Source organism: Oncorhynchus gorbuscha, linkage group LG01, assembly GCF_021184085.1.
Source record: "Oncorhynchus gorbuscha isolate QuinsamMale2020 ecotype Even-year linkage group LG01, OgorEven_v1.0, whole genome shotgun sequence".
Taxonomy (NCBI): Eukaryota; Metazoa; Chordata; class Actinopteri; order Salmoniformes; family Salmonidae; genus Oncorhynchus; species Oncorhynchus gorbuscha.
Window position 1 is genome coordinate 103,459,445 of NC_060173.1, and position 20,623 is coordinate 103,480,067.

The 20,623-nt window shown below is 51.0% G+C and overlaps 1 protein-coding gene across 1 annotated transcript in view; it reads right to left on the reverse strand.

Moving 5' to 3' along the window:
- Positions 1 to 20,623, reverse strand: part of LOC124047850 (semaphorin-5B-like) — a 323,136-nt gene that overhangs the window by 262,216 nt on the left and 40,297 nt on the right. Inside the window, 1 exon segment of the mRNA XM_046368176.1 lies at positions 6,440 to 6,503. The gene's annotated coding sequence lies outside the window, so the exon portion shown is untranslated.

The window sequence follows — 20,623 nt, forward strand, 5'->3', positions numbered from 1 at the left end:
GATAGAATGAAAGGTTTAAGCATCCTTTCTCTATCACTCCATCAACACCCCTCCTTTCTCTATCACTCCATCAACACCCCTCTTCTCTCCATCTCTCCCCCACCACCCCTCCTCACTCCATCTCCACCCCTCCTCTCTCCATCTCTCCCCCACCACCCCTCCTCACTCCATCTCCACCCCTCCTCTCTCCATCTCTCCCCCACCACCCCTCCTCTCTCCATCTCCACCCCTCCTCTCTCCATCTCTCCATCACCACCCTCCTCTCTCCATCTCACCACCCCTCCTCTCTCCATCTTTCCATCACCACCCCACCCCTCTCCCTCACCACCCCTCCATCTCTCTCTCACCACCCCTCCTCTCTCCATCTCACCACCCCTCCTCTGTCCATTTCTTCATCACCACTCCTCCTCTCTCTCCCCCACCACCCCTCCTCTCTCCATCTCCACCCCTCCTCTCTCCATCTCTCCCCCACCACCCCTCCTCTCTCCATCTCACCACCCCACCTCTCTCCCTCACCACCCCTCCTCTCTCCATCTCACCACCCCTCCTCTCTCCATCTCTCCATCACCACCCCTCCTCTCTCCATCACCACCCCTCCTCTCTCCCCCACCACCCCTCCTCTCTCCATCTCTCCATCACCACCCCTCCTCTCTCCATCACCACCCCCCCTCTCTCCATCACCACCCCTCCTCTCTCCCTCATCACCCCTCCTCTCTCCATCACCACCCCTCCTGTCTCCATCACCACCCCTCCTCTCTCCATCTCTCCATCACCACCCCTCCTCTCTCCATCTCTCCATCACCACCCCTCCTCTCTCCATCACCACCCCTCCTCTCTCCCCTACCACCCCTCCTCTCTCCCTAATCACCCCTCCTCTCTCCATCACCACCCCTCCTCTCTCCCTCAACACCTCTCCTCTCTCCATCACCACCCCTCCTCTCTCCATCACCACCCCTCCTCTCTCCCCCATCACCCCTCCTCTCTCCATCACCACCCCTCCTCTCTCCCTCATCACCCCTCCATCTCTCCATCACCACCCCTCCTCTCTCCATCTCACCACCCCTCCTCTGTCCATCTCTCCATCATCACCCCTCCTCTCTCCATCACCACCCCTCCTCTCTCCATCTCACCACCCCTCCTCTGTCCATCTCTCCATCATCACCCCTCCTCTCTCCATCACCACCCCTCCTCTCTCCATCACCACCCCTCCTCTCTCCATCACCACCCCTCCTCTCTCCCTCAACACCTCTCCTCTCTCCATCACCACCCCTCCTCTCTCCATCACCACCCCTCCTCTCTCCCTCATCACCCCTCCATCTCTCCATCACCACCCCTCCTCTCTCCATCTCACCACCCCTCCTCTGTCCATCTCTCCATCATCACCCCTCCTCTCTCCATCACCACCCCTCCTCTCTCCATCTCACCACCCCTCCTCTCTCCCTCACCACCCCTCCTCTTTCCATCTTTCCATCACCACCCCACCTCTCTCCCTCACCACCCCTCCTCTCTCCCTCACCACCCCTCCTCTCTCCATCTCACCACCCCTCCTCTGTCCATCTCTCCATCACCACCCCTCCTCTCTCCATCTCACCACCCCTCCTCTCTCCCTCACCACCCCTCCTCTCTTTGCTACATGGGCTATAAAGAAGATGTGGAGGACGGGGTGGGGGGGTAAACAGAGAGACATAGATGGAGAGAGATGGAGTGATAGATGGCTTCGAGCTTCCTACGTTAGGTCTCCACTGGTCCAACCATTTTTTATTTTTTATTTCACCTTTATTTAACCAGGTAGGTTAGTTGAGAACAAGTTCTCATTTGCAACTGCGACCTGACCAAGATAAAGCATAGCAGTGTGAGCAGACAACACAGAGTTACACATGGAGTAAACAATTAACAAGTCAATAACACAGTATAAAAAAGAGAGTCTATATACATTGTGTGCAAAAGGCATGAGGAGGTAGGCGAATAATTAAAATTTTGCAGATTAACACTGGAGTGATAAATGATCAGATGGTCATTTACAGGTAGAGATATTGGTGTGCAAAAGAGCAGAGAAGTAAATAAATAAAAACAGTATGGGGATGAGGTAGGTAAAAATGGGTGGGCTATTTACCGATGGACTATGTACAGCTGCAGCGATCGGTTAGCTGCTCAGATAGCAGATGTTTGAAGTTGGTGAGGGAGATAAAAGTCTCCAGCAATTTTTGCAATTCGTTCCAGTCACAGGCAGCAGAGAACTGAAATGAAAGGCGGCCAAATGAGGTGTTGGCTTTAGGGATGATCAGTGACATACACCTGCTGGAGCGCGTGCTACGGGTGGGTGTTGCCATCGTGACCAGTGAACTGAGATAAGGCGGAGCTTTACCTAGCATGGACTTGTAGATGACCTGGAGCCAGTGGGTATGGCGACAAATATGTAGCGAGGGCCAGCCGACTAGAGCATACAGGTTGCAGTGGTGGGTGGTATAAGGTGCTTTAGTGACAAAACGGATGGCACTGTGATAAACTGCATCCAGTTGAGTAGATTGTTGGAAGCTATTTTGTAGATGAGATCGCCGAAGTCGAGGATCGGTAGGATAGTCAGTTTTACTAGGGTAAGTTTGGCGGCGCGAGTGAAGGAGGCTTTGTTGCGGAATAGAAAGCCGACTCTAGATTTGATTTTCGATTGGAGATGTTTGATATGAGTCTGGAAGGAGAGTTTACAGTCTATCCAGACAGGTTGTGATACGTAGTTGGAAACTAAACACTGTCCTATCTAATAACAAGACCAATAACAAGATCAATCACAACCTGAAAACTTCTACAAACACACATTGAAAGTTATGTGCGGAGAGTTTAATTCTATTGCCATTATTTTGGGGGGTTTTCACATACATTTTATATTCTGCGATTTTTTTTTGTATTCAGAAAATATTTTTTGCAACGGGGGCATTGAGTTTTCAATACTGTTTAGGTATATCAGGAGATCATCTGCAAAAAAATGTATCTTATATTCATGTTTACTGATACTGATACCAGTTACGTCTGGATTCTGTCTAATTCTTTCTGCAAGCCTGTGCAAACAGGAGGAGGAAGAGGGGACATCCCTTGTGCACCTTTCTAAAGCAATTTCATTAGATATTGTATTATTTATGGGGCCCCACAAGGGTGCGTTCTCAGACCTCTCAGATACTCCTTGTTCACCCATGACTGCGTGGCCATGCACACCTCCAACTCAATCATCAAGTTTTCAGACTACACTACAGTGGTAGGCTTGATTACCAACAATGACGAGACGGCCTACAGGGAGGAAGTGAGGGCCCTCGGAGTGTGGTGTCAGCCGCCCCCAGGTGGTGAGGGTAGGTAACAGCAGAGGGAGCACACCCCTATCCACATCGACGGGACAGTAATGGATAAGGTGGAAAGCTTTAAGTTCCTCGGCGTACCCATCACGGACAAACTGAAATGGTCCAACCACACAGACAGCGTGGTGAAGAAGGCGCAGCAGCGCCTCTTCAACCTCAGGAGGCTGAAGAAATTTGGTTAGTCACCAAAAGCACTCACAAACTTTTACAAATGCACAATCGAGAGCATCCTGTCGGGCTGTATCACCGCCTGGTACGGCAACTGCTCCGCCCACAACCGTAAGGCTCTCTACCTGCCCTCCAGGACACCTACACCACCCGATGTCACAGGAAGGCCAAAAAGATCATCAAGGACAACAACCACCTGAGCCACTGCCTGTGGACAACAACCACCTGAGCCACTGCCTGTGGACAACAACCACCTGAGCCACTGCCTGTGGACAACAACCACCTGAGCCACTGCCTGTGACCTCGCCTCCAGAAGGCGAGGTCAGTACAGGTGCATCAAAGCAGGGACTGAGAGACTGAAAAACAGCTTCTATCTCAAGGCTATCAGACTGTTAAACAGCCATCACTAACATTGAGTGGCTGCTGCCAACATACTGACTCATCTCTAGCAACTTTAATAATGAAAAAATGGATGGAACAAATGTATCACTGGCCACTTTAAACAATGTCACTTTATATAATGTTTACATACCCTACATTACTCATCTCATATATATATACTGTACTCTATACCATCTACTGCATCTTGCCTATGCCGTTTGGCCATCGCTCATTCGTATATTTTTATGTACATATTCTTATTCATTCCTTTACACTTGTGTGTATAAGGTAGTTATTGTGAAATTGTTAGGTTAGATTACTTGTTAGATGTTACTGCATGGTCCGAACTAGAAGCACAAGCATTTCGCTACACTCGCAATAACATCTGCTAACCATGTGTATGTGACAAATAAAATTGGATTTGATTTGAGATGATTTGATTCAACTCATGGGTCTATAATCAGCAGGGGACTCTCCAGATTTTCCTGCTTTTAATATAATGGAAATAACTGTTTGATACAAGGAACTAGGAAGTACTCAGTTGAGTGACATGTCTGTTATCATTTATGTAAATACTACTTTGACCCAAAATGTTGAATAGAATTCTATGGGAAAGTCATCCATTCTTGGTGCTTTTCCCTGTGTGAACGTTTTAACTGTACTTAACATTTCTTCTTGGGGGGCGGGTCTCTGTACTTAGTACTCATTTTTTTTTGTCTTCTGATAATTGCTTCAGAGTTGTTAAGTCTAAGAATGCTATAGGATCCGTCCAACTGTTGTTTAATTCTCATTTATATACATTTTTCATAGAAGCTGTTAAAATTATCCTTAATATCGTTGTTGTTTCTAATTACTGCTTTTGTGTCTTTATCTTTTAAAATGACAAGTGGTTTAGCATGTATTTGTTTTGTGAGAGCTGTGAGATGTTTACCAGGTTTATTTGCCATTAAGTAGTATGCTTTATTTGAGTTTATCTTGTAGTTGTCAGCTTTCTTCAGAAGTAAAATATCGTATTCCTGCTTAAGTTCAGAAATGTTGTTTTCTCCTTTACCTTGTAAATATTTGTTATGGCCTTTTTCTATGATAGTGATGTATTTTGATTGAATTTTTATTTCAATATCAGATTTAACTTTAGCTGAGTAGGAGATTATCATTCCCCTAATGTACGCCTTAAAGGCATTTGACTAAATTTGACTTTTTTATTACTACGTCTCTCAATCAATATTGAATTTATAATTTGAGTCACCTGCTAAATAATGGTTCCTGTCTGTATTTGATCTAATATAGCATGAATTTTATCTAAAAACACCAGGTTTGCTTTTTAGTTCCGATTCTTCTCCTAATTTACCTAAAAGAAACTGTGGACATGATATATACATTGTACACACATTTGAAGAAAATACTTCAGTTGAAGAAAGACTGCCACTTAAGTACTATGGTGGGTTTGTATTACCTTATAAATTTAAGAAAAATATAGTGGCTGGATGGGGTCTATTTCGGGTGACGTACACCTCAAAGAAGTGTGTGATGCCCTCCCAGCAAACAATCCCAATCCCCCGGATAGAGCCCCTCTCCATTCTCACCAATAACCACCATTAAATCTTAATTGTAATGAAAACAAGGAATAATAAAGGTTTGATATCGTTTCCTAATCTGTCCAGAACTGGTGGTCATTTTACCAGGGGTTTACAAGTCATCAGAAAAATACAATGGCATTGTAGAATGTTGACTTTGATCTGAGGGTTCCACAGCTTAAATATTACCATGCGAGGATATGTAGAGTTCTTCTGCTTCACGCCAATCCAATGGCATCGCTCTACATCGTCTGGTGATACATCCACTTCAAGCTCCTCCGATATCAGTTTGATCATGTAGCTGGAAAGGTCCCCTTTTTCCTCGTCTTCCAGTAGGGACAATATTCTTATATTATTTTGTCTCAATCTGTTTTCTAGCTGATCCAGCTAATCTTCTAAAGTTTGCACCTTTGTTTCCAGAAGGCCAATTGTATTGTCTTGATCGTCCACGTGCCCACCATGTATATACATATCTGACAGGCTCTACTTTCCGTTTGAGCAAATCCACTTTTTTAACTAGAGATTGTAACAGTTTGTTTGTTTTGGTGAGTATTAAGAGCATTGAAAACATGTTTTCCTGTATATCCTTCAGCTGTTCGCTGCTCTCATTTGCATCTACAAGTTGTTCTTTGTCTTTTCCTCCAAGAGAAGCCATGGCTTGTTGTGGTCGAGTCTCAGTGTATCTTTACACACAGATCGTTGTTGTGTATAATGCACTGCTCACTCTCTCCCAGTTACTTGGGGATATATTGATCTATCGATTTTAAGGGCCTGATTTAAACTATGTTGTCTGGCTTCTACATATAATCACAGTTTTGACGGTACAAAACTGAGCTACTATCTGCCAATGCGTCCCATCGATACGTGCATGCGCTATCCCAAAGACATGTTCCCATTTTAACCAAAGAAATGGATGATAAAGTTTTAAACTTGATCAAACTGTAGCAGAAGAGAACGAAGCACAATACTCACCAGCTAGTCATCACTGGCACATGGTCCTGCGGCTACAGGGATGGGCTGAGAGGGCTGTTCTATCCTTTAGAAACATTTTTCATGGAGAGAGAGAGAGAGAGAGAGAGAGAGAGAGAGAGAGAGAGAGAGAGAGAGAGAGAGAGAGAGAGAGAGAGAGAGAGAGAGAGAGAGAGAGAGAGAGAGAGAGAGAGAGAGGAGAGACAGAGAAGGGGGAGGGGTGAGTCTTTCAATTCACACCAGTCGTTCGTCTTCTTCCCATAAGTAGTGTGGAGTGCCACAAAGAGCCACACACACTCTCGTACACACACCGCCAACTTTTACAATGGAGGTGAGAGGGCGGACCTGGAATGGCATTTCAACTGGAGTTTCTTAGGTTTCATGGGGTGGGGTGGGTGAAGGGAAAAAGGGACAGAGAAAAGATGGCTCCCCAACCCCAACTAAATCTCAAACAAGTTCATTGCAGTTAAACATTTTCAAGTAAACCAAATAGTGTAGGCTGACATTTAAAGGCTAATTTACTGTAGTTTCATTTATAGACTTCAATAACATAAATCAGCCAAAGATACAGTATATACCTTCCAGCTGAATTAATCCAACTTGCAGGCTAATATACTGTACAGTTACCATTAGTCCTTTAGGCTTCTGATCTTCAGTTAACACCACAGAGCAAATTGGAACAAAATAGCCTTCCAAAGTTTCTACGGAAACCTCTGTGTGAGGCTCAGAAATCTTGTCCCTCCCGTGTTGTCAATTAACAGCATATTTTTTTCTCACTTGAAAAGAAAAGAAAGCGAGAGAAAACGTTGCCTGTACAACCCTGGCAGTTGGCTAAAGTTCTGCTTTGCTGTGTAGAACCTAGACTCTAGACGTGTATCCTCTTCCTCTGCTATGGTGTATGCCGCTAAGCAAGCACTTACACTTTGATTCAGTTTTTGAGAAAGTGCCTGGAGCTTGAGTTTAGAGCCATGACGATCAGAGATAAACTGTAGATTGGTGCCTCCTTCTCTGCTAGTTCTGAGGAATTAGTTGTAATACCGCTATTAGGGAGCAAATACAAAAACAGGTGGACCAATTCAAATAGGGATGTCTGGAGGACTTGCTATGGAGATCCTGAATTTGGTTGTAGGTGGCACCACTACAGACAGACAGTGGTGGGAATGTTATGGCTGCACAAAGCAAGCAGCCACATTCTCCTGTGTCAACATGGGCTACTGCTCTCTGTCTTCCACCAAATCAAGAGGGCAGAGAATCCTCATCAATACAAAGGCTAACTGGGGTTTTAACATCAGTTGTGTCAAACCTGTTCTACTCAGCCACTGTCACACGCACACACAGACACACATAGAGACAGACTGAGACAAACACTTATTCAAACACAACATGTCTGTAAACAAATACATATTTTACTAGAATGACTAGAATGCCCAAACACTAACTTGTAGGAAAACTGAAGACACAAGTCTGCTGATTCACCTCATTCTTTATTTTTTAATGTTATTGTATTATTTTATATGATTTCATTGGATATTTTATCAACAATACAAAACATACACATACAAACGACTACATTATACAAACATCACATCTGTCCAGACCCACTAGCCCCCACCCCTATCTCCAGCGCCCACATCACTTTCTGCCACATGGTCTCAAACTGTACCATTCTGTTTCTCTCTGTCACCCACGCTCTCTCCATTTCTTGATCATAAAGTATTAGACCATTACATTGCGTGAACGACGGGGGATTGGCATTTTTACAATTTTTTTAGCTAATTGCTGAGAAGAGTATCTTCCTGTTCCCATCTCTGGTTCACAGTGGGACAGGAGGGGACATGTTCTCCACCTCCAAACACACACAGAGACACACACACACACACAGAGACATGACTACCTTCACTGAATTAAGATTATACACAGATGTAGATTTTTTGCATTGGAATTGTTTGAATTCTGCTTACATCACGCTGTACCACAATAAATATAAAGTGCAAATGCAGAGACTCCAAGACCATTGAGTGCTTTCGAAGTGACATGTTGGTGCGAGTCCACCGCTGTTGTGACTGTCCCCTGTAGGGCCTGGTGTGACTGTCCCCTGGGAGGCCTGGTGTGACTGTCCCCTGTGGGGCCTGGTGTGACTGTCCCCTGTAGGGCCTGGTGTGACTGTCCCCTGTAGGGAGCCTGGTGTGACAGTCCCCTGTAGGGCCTGGTGTGACTGTCCCCTGTAGGACATGCTGTGACTGTCCCCTGTAGGGAGCCTGGTGTGACTGTCCCCTGTAGGGCCTGGTGGGACTGTCCCCTGTAGGGCCCGGTGTGACTGTCCCCTGTAGGGAGCTTGGTTGTCCCCTGTAGAGAGCCTGGTGTGACTGTCCTCTGTAGGGACCCTGGTGTGACTGTTCGCTGTAGGGAGCCTGGTGTGACTGTCTCCTGTAAGGAGCCTGGTGGTCCCCTGTAGAGAGCCTGGTGGTCCCCTGTAGGGAGCCTGGTGTGACTGTCCCCTGTAGGGAGCCTGGTGTGACTGTCCCCTGTAGGGAGCCTGGTCTGACTGTCCCTGTAGGTAGCCTGGTGGTTCCCTGTAGGGAGCCTGGTGTGACTGTCCCCTGTAGGGAGCCTGGTGTGACAGTCCCCTGTAAGGAGCCTGGTGTGACTGTCCCCTGTAGGGGGCCAGGTGTGACTGTCCCCTGTAAGGAGCCTGGTGGTCCCCTGTAGAGAGCCTGGTGGTCCCCTGTAGGGAGCCTGGTGTGACTGTCCCCTGTAGGGCCTGGTGTGACTGTCCCCTGTAGGGAGCCTGGTTGTCCCCTGTAGAGAGCCTGGTGTGACTGTCCTCTGTAGGGACCCTGGTGTGACTGTCCTGTAGGGAGCCTGGTGTGACTGTCCCCTGTAAGGAGCCTGGTGTGACTGTCCCCTGTAAGGAGCCTGGTGGTCCCCTGTAAGGAGCCTGGTGGTCCCTGTAAGGAGCCTGGTGGTCCCCTGTAAGGAGCCTGGTGTGACTGTCCCCTCTAAGGAGCCTGGTGTGACTGTCCCCTGTAGGGGGCCTGGTGTGACTGTCCCCTGTGAGGCCTGGTGTGACTGTCCCCTGTGGGGCCTGGTGTGACTGTCCCCTGTAGGGCCTGGTGTGACTGTCCCCTGTAGGGAGCCTGGTGTGACAGTCCCCTGTAGGGCCTGGTGTGACTGTCCCCTGTAGGACATGCTGTGACTGTCCCCTGTAGGGAGCCTGGTGTGACTGTCCCCTGTAGGGCCTGGTGGGACTGTCCCCTGTAGGGCCCGGTGTGACTGTCCCCTGTAGGGAGCTTGGTTGTCCCCTGTAGAGAGCCTGGTGTGACTGTCCTCTGTAGGGACCCTGGTGTGACTGTTCGCTGTAGGGAGCCTGGTGTGACTGTCTCCTGTAAGGAGCCTGGTGGTCCCCTGTAGAGAGCCTGGTGGTCCCCTGTAGGGAGCCTGGTGTGACTGTCCCCTGTAGGGAGCCTGGTGTGACTGTCCCCTGTAGGGAGCCTGGTCTGACTGTCCCTGTAGGTAGCCTGGTGGTTCCCTGTAGGGAGCCTGGTGTGACTGTCCCCTGTAGGGAGCCTGGTGTGACAGTCCCCTGTAAGGAGCCTGGTGTGACTGTCCCCTGTAGGGGGCCAGGTGTGACTGTCCCCTGTAAGGAGCCTGGTGGTCCCCTGTAGAGAGCATGGTGGTCCCCTGTAGGGAGCCTGGTGTGACTGTCCCCTGTAGGGCCTGGTGTGACTGTCCCCTGTAGGGAGCCTGGTTGTCCCCTGTAGAGAGCCTGGTGTGACTGTCCTCTGTAGGGACCCTGGTGTGACTGTTCCCTGTAGGGAGCCTGGTGTGACTGTCCCCTGTAAGGAGCCTGGTGTGACTGTCCCCTGTAAGGAGCCTGATGGTCCCCTGTAGAGAGCCTGGTGGACCCCTGTAGGGAGCCTGGTGTGACTGTCCCCTGTAGGGAGCCTGGTCTGACTGTCCCCTGTAGGGAGCCTGGTCTGACTGTCCCCTGTAGGGAGCCTGGTGTGACTATCCCCTGTAGGGAGCCTGGTGTGACTGTCCCCTGTAGGGAGCCTGGTGGTTCCCTGTAAGGAGCCTGGTGTGACTGTCCCCTGTAGGGAGCCTGGTGGTTCCCTGTAGGGAGCCTGGTGTGACTGTCCCCTGTAGGAAGCCTGGTGTGACTGTCCCCTGTAGGGAGCCTGGTGGTTCCCTGTAGGGAGCCTGGTGTGACTGTCCCCTGTAGGGAGCCTGGTGGTCTCCTGTAGGGAGCCTGGTGGTCCCCTGTAAGGAGCCTGGTGGTCCCCTGTAAGGAGCCTGGTGGTCCCCTGTAGGGAGCCTGGTGTGACTGTCCCCTCTAAGGAGCCTGGTGTGACTGTCCCCTGTAGGGGGCCTGGTGTGAATGTCCCCTGTAGGGAGCCTGGTGTGACAGTCCCCTGTAAGGAGCCTGATGGTCCCCTGTAGAGAGCCTGGTGGACCCCTGTAGGGAGCCTGGTGTGACTGTCCCCTGTAGGGAGCCTGGTCTGACTGTCCCCTGTAGGGAGCCTGGTCTGACTGTCCCCTGTAGGGAGCCTGGTGTGACTATCCCCTGTAGGGAGCCTGGTGTGACTGTCCCCTGTAGGGAGCCTGGTGGTTCCCTGTAAGGAGCCTGGTGTGACTGTCCCCTGTAGGGAGCCTGGTGGTTCCCTGTAGGGCCTGGCCCCTGTAGGTGTGACTGTCCCCTGTAGGAAGCCTGGTGTGACTGTCCCCTGTAGGGAGCCTGGTGGTTCCCCTGTAGGGAGCCTGGTGTGACTGTCCCCTGTAGGGAGCCTGGTGGTCTCCTGTAGGGAGCCTGGTGGTCCCCTGTAAGGAGCCTGGTGGTCCCCTGTAAGGAGCCTGGTGGTCCCCTGTAGGGAGCCTGGTGTGACTGTCCCCTGTAGGAGCCTGGTGTGACTGTCCCCTGTAGGGGGCCTGGTGTGAATGTCCCCTGTAGGGAGCCTGGTGTGACAGTCCCCTGTAAGGAGCCTGATGGTCCCCTGTAGAGAGCCTGGTGGACCCCTGTAGGGAGCCTGGTGTGACTGTCCCCTGTAGGGAGCCTGGTCTGACTGTCCCCTGTAGGGAGCCTGGTCTGACTGTCCCCTGTAGGGAGCCTGGTGTGACTATCCCCTGTAGGGAGCCTGGTGTGACTGTCCCCTGTAGGGAGCCTGGTGGTTCCCTGTAAGGAGCCTGGTGTGACTGTCCCCTGTAGGGAGCCTGGTGGTTCCCTGTAGGGAGCCTGGTGTGACTGTCCCCTGTAGGAAGCCTGGTGTGACTGTCCCCTGTAGGGAGCCTGGTGGTTCCCTGTAGGGAGCCTGGTGTGACTGTCCCCTGTAGGGAGCCTGGTGGTCTCCTGTAGGGAGCCTGGTGGTCCCCTGTAAGGAGCCTGGTGGTCCCCTGTAAGGAGCCTGGTGGTCCCCTGTAGGGCCTGCCTGGTGTGACTGTCCCCTCTAAGGAGCCTGGTGTGACTGTCCCCTGTAGGGAGCCTGGTGTGAGTCCCCTGGGGCCTGGTGTGACTGTCCCCTGTAGGGAGCCTGGTGTGACAGTCCCCTGTAAGGAGCCTGATGGTCCCCTGTAGAGAGCCTGGTGGACCCCTGTAGGGAGCCTGGTGTGACTGTCCCCTGTAGGGAGCCTGGTGTGACTGTCCCCTGTAGGGAGCCTGGTCTGACTGTCACATGTAGGGAGCCTGGTCTGACTGTCCCCTGTAGGGAGCCTGGTGGTTCCCTGTAGGGAGCCTGGTGTGACTGTCCCCTGTAGGGAGCCTGGTGGTTCCCTGTAGGGAGCCTGGTGTGACTATCCCCTGTAGGGAGCCTGGTGGTTCCCTGTAGGGAGCCTGGTGTGACTGTCCCCTGTAGGGAGCCTGGTGGTTCCCTGTAGGGCCTGGTGGTCCCCTGTAAGCCTGGTGGTGACAGTCCCCTGTAAGGAGCCTGGTGTGTCCCCTGTAGAGAGCCTGGTGGACAGTCCCTGTAGGGAGCCTGGTGTGACTGTCCCCTGTAGGGAGCCTGGTGTGACTGTCCCCTGTAGGGAGCCTGGTCTGACTGTCCCCTGTAGGGAGCCTGGTCTGACTGTCCCCTGTAGGGAGCCTGGTGTGACTGTCCCCTGTAGGGAGCCTGGTGTGACTGTCCCCTGTAGAGAGCCTGGTGGTCCCCTGTAAGGAGCCTGGTGGTCCCCTGTAGAGAGCCTGGTGGTCTCCTGTAGGGAGCCTGGTGGTCCCCTGTAAGGAGCCTGGTGGTCCCCTGTAAGGAGCCTGGTGGTCCCCTGTAGGGAGCCTGGTGTGACTGTCCCCTCTAAGGAGCCTGGTGTGACTGTCCCCTGTAGGGAGCCTGGTGTGACTGTCCCCTGTAGGGAGCCTGGTGTGACTGTCCCCTGTAGGGAGCCTGGTGTGACTGTTCTCTGTAAGGAGCCTGGTGGTTCCCTGTAGGGAGCCTGGTGTGACTGTCCCCCGCAGGGAGCCTGGTGTGACTGTCCCCTGTAGGGAGCCTGGTGTGACTGTTCCCTGTAAGGAGCCTAGTGGTTCCCTGTAAGGAGCCTGGTGTGACTGTCCCCTGTAGGGAGCCTGGTGTGACTGTCCCCTGTAGGGAGCCTGGTGTGACTGTTCCCTGTAGGGAGCCTGGTGGTTCCCTGTAGGGAGCCTGATGTGACTGTCCCCTGTAGGGAGCCTGGTGTGACTGTCCCCTGTAGGGAGCCTGGTCGTTCCCTGTAGGGAGCCTGGTGTGACTGTCCCCTGTAGGGAGCCTGGTGTGACTGTCCCCTGTAGGGAGCCTGGTGGTTCCCTGTAGGGAGCCTGATGTGACAGTCCCCTGTAAGGAGCCTGATGGTCCCCTGTAGAGAGCCTGGTGGACCCCTGTAGGGAGCCTGGTGTGACTGTCCCCTGTAGGGAGCCTGGTGTGACTGTCCCCTGTAGGGAGCCTGGTCTCACTGACCCTGTAGGGAGCCTGGTGTGACTGTCCCCTGTAGGGAGCCTGGTGGTTCCCTGTAGGGAGCCTGGTGTGACTGTCCCCTGTAAGGAGCCTGGTGGTCTGTGGTAGTGAGGACTGCACAACGCATCACCGGGGGCAAACTACCTGCCGTCCAGGACACCTACACCACCCGTTGTTACAGGAAGGCCATAAAGATCATCAAGGACATCAACCACCCGAACCACTGCCTGTTCACCCCGCTATCATCCAGAAGGCGAGGTCAGTACAGGTGCATCAAAGCTGGGACCGAGAGACTGAAAAACAGCTTCTATCTCAAGGCCATCAGACTGTTAAACAGCCACCACTAACACTGAGTGGCTGCTGCCAACACACTGTCATTGACACTGACCCAACTCCAGCCATTTTAATAATGGGAATTGATGGGAAATGATGTAAATATATCACTAGCCACTTTAAACAATGCTACCTTATATAATGTTACTTACCCTACATTATTCATCTCATATGCATATGTATATACTGTACTCTACATCATCGACTGCATCCTTATGTAACACATGTATCACTAGCCACTTTAACTATGCCACTTTGTTTACTTTGTCTACACACTCATCTCATATGTATATACTGTACTCGATACCATCTACTGTATGCTGCTCTGTACCATCACTCATTCATATATCCTATGTACATGTTCCTTATCCCCTTACACTGTGTATAAGACAGTAGTTTTGGAATTGTTAGTTAGATTACTTGTTGGTTATCACTGCATTGTCGGAACTAGAAGCACAAGCATTTCGCTACACTCGCATTTAACATCTGCTAACCATGTGTATGTGACAAATAAAATTTGATTTGATTTGATTTGGTCCCCTGTAAGGAGCCTGGTGGTTCCCTGTATGGAGCCTGGTGTGACTATCCCCTGTAGGGAGCCTGGTGGTTCCCTGTAGGGAGCCTGGTGTGACTGTCCCCTGTAGGGAGCCTGGTGGTTCCCTGTAAGGAGCCTGGTGTGACTGTCCCCTGTAGGGAGCCTGGTGTGACTATCCCCTGTCGGGAGCCTGGTGGTTCCCTGTAGGGAGCCTGGTGTGACTGTCCCCTGTAGGAAGCCTGGTGTGACTGTCCCCTGTAGGGAGCCTGGTGGTTCCCTGTAGGGAGCCTGGTGTGACTGTCCCCTGTAGGGAGCCTGGTGTGACTGTCCCCTGTAAGGAGCCTGGTGGTTCCCTGTAGGGAGCCTGGTGTGACTGTCCCCTGTAGGGAGCCTGGTGTGACTGTTCCCTGTAAGGAGCCTGGTCGTTCCCTGTAGGGAGCCTGGTGTGACTGTCCCCTGTAGGGAGCCTGGTGTGACTGTCCCCTGTAGGGAGCCTGGTGGTTCCCTGTAGGGAGCCTGATGTGACTGTCCCCTGTAGGGAGCCTGGTGTGACTGTTCCCTGTAAGGAGCCTGGTGGTTCCCTATAGGGAGCCTGGTGTGACAGTCCCCTGTAGGGAGCCTGGTGTGACTGTCCCCTGTAGGGAGCCTGGTGTGACTGTCCCCTGTAGGGAGCCTGGTGTGACTGTCCCCTGTAGGGAGCCTGGTGTGACTGTTCTCTGTAAGGAGCCTGGTGGTTCCCTGTAAGGAGCCTGGTGTGACTGTCCCCTGTAGGGAGCCTGGTGTGACTGTCCCCTGTAGGGAGCCTGGTGTGACTGTTCCCTGTAGGGAGCCTGGTGGTTCCCTGTAGGGAGCCTGGTGTGACTGTCCCCTGTAGGGAGCCTGGTGTGACTGTCCCCTGTAGGGAGCCTGGTGGTTCCCTGTAGGGAGCCTGGTGCCACTGGTACCACAGATAACAATGCTAACACACTGTAACATGGTGCAGCAGGGATGCACTAGACTCAATGGGGGTAATATGGCATTAAGGCGATGTGAAAGAAATGCTTCTTTGCTGGTTGGAAGTTAACACAGCTGGACGATGAATAACCATATACGTTGTAGGTTGGGTTTTCCTTTATTAACCTCATCATGAAGGTTCTTTAAAACTGTCTGAGACTCGTAGACAAATGTAACTTGTGGTATTCATGGATAAGTAATCATAATTCCTAGTTAATGGATATGAAAGTCTGAGGAAACTACCGGTGGGCCTATATGTCAGTCAAATGAGTTTGACCTGTTCACTTCTCAGTCAGTCCGACTGACTCAGAGCATTATCAATCTACATGCATTCCATTTAGCTTCCTCAGCGCTCCTCATGGCATTATCAATCTACATGCATTCCATTTAGCTTCCTCAGCGCTCCTCATGGCATTATCAATCTACATGCATTCCATTTAGCTTCCTCAGCGCTCCTCATGGCATTATCAATCTACATGCATTCCATTTAGCTTCCTCAGCGCTCCTCATGGCATTATCAATCTACATGCATTCCATTTAGCTTCCTCAGCGCTCCTCATGGCATTATCAATCTACATGCATTCCATTTAGCTTCCTCAGCGCTCCTCATGGCATTATCAATCTACATGCATTCCATTTAGCTTCCTCAGCGCTCCTCATGGCATTATCAATCTACATGCATTCCATTTAGCTTCCTCAGCGCTCCTCAGGTCATTATCAATCTACATGCATTCCATTTAGCTTCCTCAGCACTCCTCAGGGCATTATCAATCTACATGCATTCCATTTAGCTTCCTCAGCGCTCCTCATGGCATTATCAATCTACATGCATTCCATTTAGCTTCCTCAGCGCTCCTCAGGGCATTATCAATCTACATGCATTCCATTTAGCTTCCTCAGCACTCCTCAGAGCATTATCAATCTACATGCATTCCATTTAGCTTCCTCAGCACTCCTCAGGGCATTATCAATCTACATGCATTCCATTTAGCTTCCTCAGAGCTCCTCAGGGCATTATCAATCTACATGCATTCCATTTAGCTTCCTCAGCACTCCTCAGGGCATCATCCAACAGCACCGGTACACACACAGCCTCCCAAACTGCTAGAGGAGTGAAGGAGTGGCAGTTAGTGAAGGACTTCATTAAGATTAGAGGAGTACAGAGACAGAGCAGATCTGCAGTTAGACTGCCTGCACTGTGCCAACTAGGCACAGGGTTTAAGAGTTCTTCCAGAGTCACCCCTGAAGAACTGCCTGGCGATCAGTTAGAGTGTTCTGGGGAGAAGCGTGGGGGAGAGAGAGGGTGGCTGGAAAAGCGGGAAGGAGGGAGAAAGAGAAAAAGAGAGGGAGATATATACAGAGAGAGAGAGGGAGAGAGAGAGAGAGAGAGAGAGAGAGAGAGAGAGAGAGAGAGAGAGAGAGAGAGAGAGAGAGAGAGAGAGAGAGAGAGAGAGAGAGAGAGAGAGAGAGAGAGAGAGAGAGAGAGAGAGAGAGAGAGAGAGAGAGAGAGAGAGAGAGAGAGAGAGAGAGAGAGAGAGAGAGAGAGAGAGAGAGAGAGAGAGAGAGAGAGAGAGAGAGAGAGAGAGAGAGAGAGAGAGAGAGAGAGAGAGAGAGAGAGAGAGAGAGAGAGAGAGAGAGAGAGATTGAGAGAGAGAGAAAATGAATTGTGAGAGAGAGAGAATTGAATTGAGAGAGAGAGAGATCACATTGAATTGAAAGAGAGAGCGAGAGGGAAACAATTTAGAGAGAGAGATTACATTGAATTGAAAGAGAGAGAGAGAGAGAGAGAGAGAGAGAGAGAGAGAGAGAGAGAGAGAGAGAGAGAGAGAGAGAGAGAGAGAGAGAGAGAGAGAGAGAGAGAGAGAGAGAGAGAGAGAGAGAGAGAGAGAGAGAGAGAGAGAGAGAGAGAGAGAGAGAGAGAGAGAGAGAGAGAGAGAGAGAGAGAGAGAGAGAGCGAGAGACCAAGCGGAATAAACGCATCCATTGGAAGTATTGTTCCCTGCTCCTGACTCTACACCCACCACTCCTAGAATTCCGTGACATCGTCACTTAATTCAATAATAACCAGCGCACTTCTTCTGTATGTTGTAAAAGCGTTACATGGTCGCTGTCCATATCATTGCATAGTGCAGAATATACCCGAGAGTTCAGGAGCCTTGCATTAACAAAGTTAACAATTTCCCCTACAGGGTCCAAAACGTCTTTCAAGCTGTCAGGCATTCCCTTGGCAGCAAAAGACTCTCGGTGGATGCTGCAGTGTACCCAAGTGGCGTCAGTAGCAACTGCTTGCATGCGCGTTACCACTCCACTATGTCTCCCTGTCATGTTTTTTTCTGCCATCAGTACAGATACCAACATGAGCAGCAGATACGTTTGGCTAAATACGGAGCGTTAGTGGAATTCCTGCGAGAGAGTAACGGTTAATGTGATTGGATGTTAATTATTTGACTAGGCTACCTGTATTTGACATTGTGTTGTTATTTCACTGAACACTAGATGGTTTAATTTTATTTTTGGCAGGTCTGGTCTGGCTAGGTCTTGTCCAGGAGGCTGGGTCTGGTCTGGTCCAGGAGGCTAGGTCTGGTCTGGTCCAGGAGGCTAGGTCTGGTCTGGTCCAGAAGGATAGGTCTGGTCTGGTCCAGGAGGTTAGGTCTGGTCTGGTCTGGTCCAGGAGGCTAGGTCTGGTCTGGTCCAAGAGGCTGGGTCTGGTCTGGTCCAGGAGGCTAGGTCTGATCTGGTCCAGGAGGCTGGGTCTGGTCCATGAGGATAGGTCTGGTTCAGGAGGCTAGGTCTGGTCTGGTCTGGTCCAGGAGGCTAGGTCTGGTCTGGTCCAGGTGGCTAGGACTGGTCTGGTCCAGGTGGCTAGGTCTGGTCTGGTCTGGTCCAGGAGGCTAGGTCTGGTCTAGTCCAGGAGGCTGGGTCTGATCTGGTCCAGGTCTGGGTCTGGTCCAGGAGTCTAGGTCTGGTCTGGTCTGGTCTGGTCCAGGAGGTCTGGTCTGGTCTGGTCCAGGAGGTTAGGTCTGGTCTGGTCTGGTCCAGGAGGCTAGGTCTGGTCTGGTCCAGGAGGCTAGGTCTGGTCTGGTCCAAGAGATTAGTCTGGTCTGGTCTGGTCCAGGAGGCTAGGTCTGGTCTAGTCCAAGAGGCTGGGTCTGATCTGGTCCAGGATGCTAGGTCTGGTCTGGTCCAGAAGGCTAAGTCTGGTCCAGGAGGCTAGGTCTGGTCTGGTCCAGGAGGTTAGGTCTGGTCTGGTCTGGTCCAGGAGGCTAGGTCTGGTCTGGTCCAAGAGGCTGGGTCTGGTCTGGTCCAGGAGGCTAGGTCTGATCTGGTCCAGGAGGCTGGGTCTGGTCCATGAGGATAGGTCTGGTCCAGGAGGCTAGGTCTGGTCTGGTCTGGTCCAGGAGGCTAGGTCTGGTCTGGTCCAGGTGGCTAGGACTGGTCTGGTCCAGGTGGCTAGGTCTGGTCTGGTCTGGTCCAGGAGGCTAGGTCTGGTCTAGTCCAGGAGGCTGGGTCTGATCTGGTCCAGGTCTGGGTCTGGTCCAGGAGTCTAGGTCTGGTCTGGTCTGGTCTGGTCCAGGAGGTCTGGTCTGGTCTGGTCCAGGAGGTTAGGTCTGGTCTGGTCTGGTCCAGGAGGCTAGGTCTGGTCTGGTCCAGGAGGCTAGGTCTGGTCTGGTCCAAGAGATTAGTCTGGTCTGGTCTGGTCCAGGAGGCTAGGTCTGGTCTAGTCCAAGAGGCTGGGTCTGATCTGGTCCAGGATGCTAGGTCTGGTCTGGTCCAGAAGGCTAAGTCTGGTCCAGGAGGCTAGGTCTGGTCTGGTCCAGGAGGTTAGGTCTGGTCTGGTCTGGTCCAGGAGGCTAGGTCTGGTCTGGTCCAAGAGGCTGGGTCTGGTCTGGTCCAGGAGGCTAGGTCTGATCTGGTCCAGGAGGCTGGGTCTGGTCCAGGAGGATAGGTCTGGTCTGGTCTGGTCCAGGAGGCTAGGTCTGGTCTGGTCTGGTACAGGGGGCTATGTCTGGTCTGGTCCAGGAGGCTACAGTAGGTCTGGTCTGGGAACTCAGGATGAAGTGATGAGCTGAGTTGAGATGACCACAGCAGCGGAGGGCCAGGGGCCACACTCAATAAATCAATGAAAACATGGAGAGCCAGTGCTTTAAAAGGTCAGCCTGCCAGAGCTAGACAGTGTCTGCGTCCCAAATGACACCCTATTCCCTATATAATGCATTTGAATTGGGATAAAGCCAGTGTCTTAGCTAGCCTCGTACGAACCAGCTTCCACATCCTGAAACCATAGTATCACCTTGACGAGGGAACTTATACATTATCGGGTTCTGCTATTCTCCCTCCCAGTGGTCTGTCCCTGTAAAACAAAGTCCTATATCTCAGATAGTCGCCTGTGTTGGCAGAGGAACATTGTTTCCAGAAGAGTGTCTCAGGCCTTTCATCAAAGCTCTTGACAGCAGGTTAACAACCCTACTGAAACCAACGATCACACCATGACAGGACTACGGAGCAAAGCTCGCTCTCTCTATATCCCTGCCTCTCTTTATCTCTCTCTCTCTCTCAATCTCTGTCTCTCTTTACTCAATCTCTCCTTTTTTCTCTTTCTCGCTCTCTCTCTCTTTCTGTCTCTCTCTCCTTTTCTCTCTCTGTCTCTTGAGCTCACCGGCAGTAAAATACAGCAGCTCATTATAAACTGCACAGGCACTTGTGTAACCGCACACTAGTGAAGGAGTGAGTGAGAGAGCGTGGACAACAAGTCCGAGCTTGTGGATACAGAGGGAGGCGTGTTCAGACTGGCTAACTAAATCCTCCCCTTTGCAGTGTGTTTCTGTCTCTTCACCTCCACTCAACTGTGTGTTTCTGTCTCTCCACCTCCACTCAACTGTGTGTTTCTGTCTCTCCACCTCCACTCAACTGTGTGTTTCTGGGCTGCTGAAGGCTGGAGACTGCAAGGGCACACACACACACACAGCTCGAACACCAGCCTGCCAATCCCGAATTACCTCTAGATAAAAAAAAAAAAATGAATTCCAATGTCTCCTATGTGCATCATCACAGCCACTTAAATTAGGTTTAAAACAGGTTTAAAAATGAAATACAAAACAAAACAAAGACGTTTCCTGTGAAAGGCCAATCTCTGCTTGAGGTAATGAAGGGAAGCGTACATCAGACAGCATCTCTCTCTGCTTCCCAGAGGCTGAGCGATGTTTTACACGTCTCCACGGTGATCTCACAGTGCTATCACACTGTTCCCAGCATGATGGTGTGCCGTGAGGGGGGATTTACCCAAGCACCGTTTGTGTGTGTGAACCCACCTCCTCCATCACCCACCCACACACACACACACACACACACACACACACACACACACACACACACACACACACACACACACACACACACACACACACACACACACAC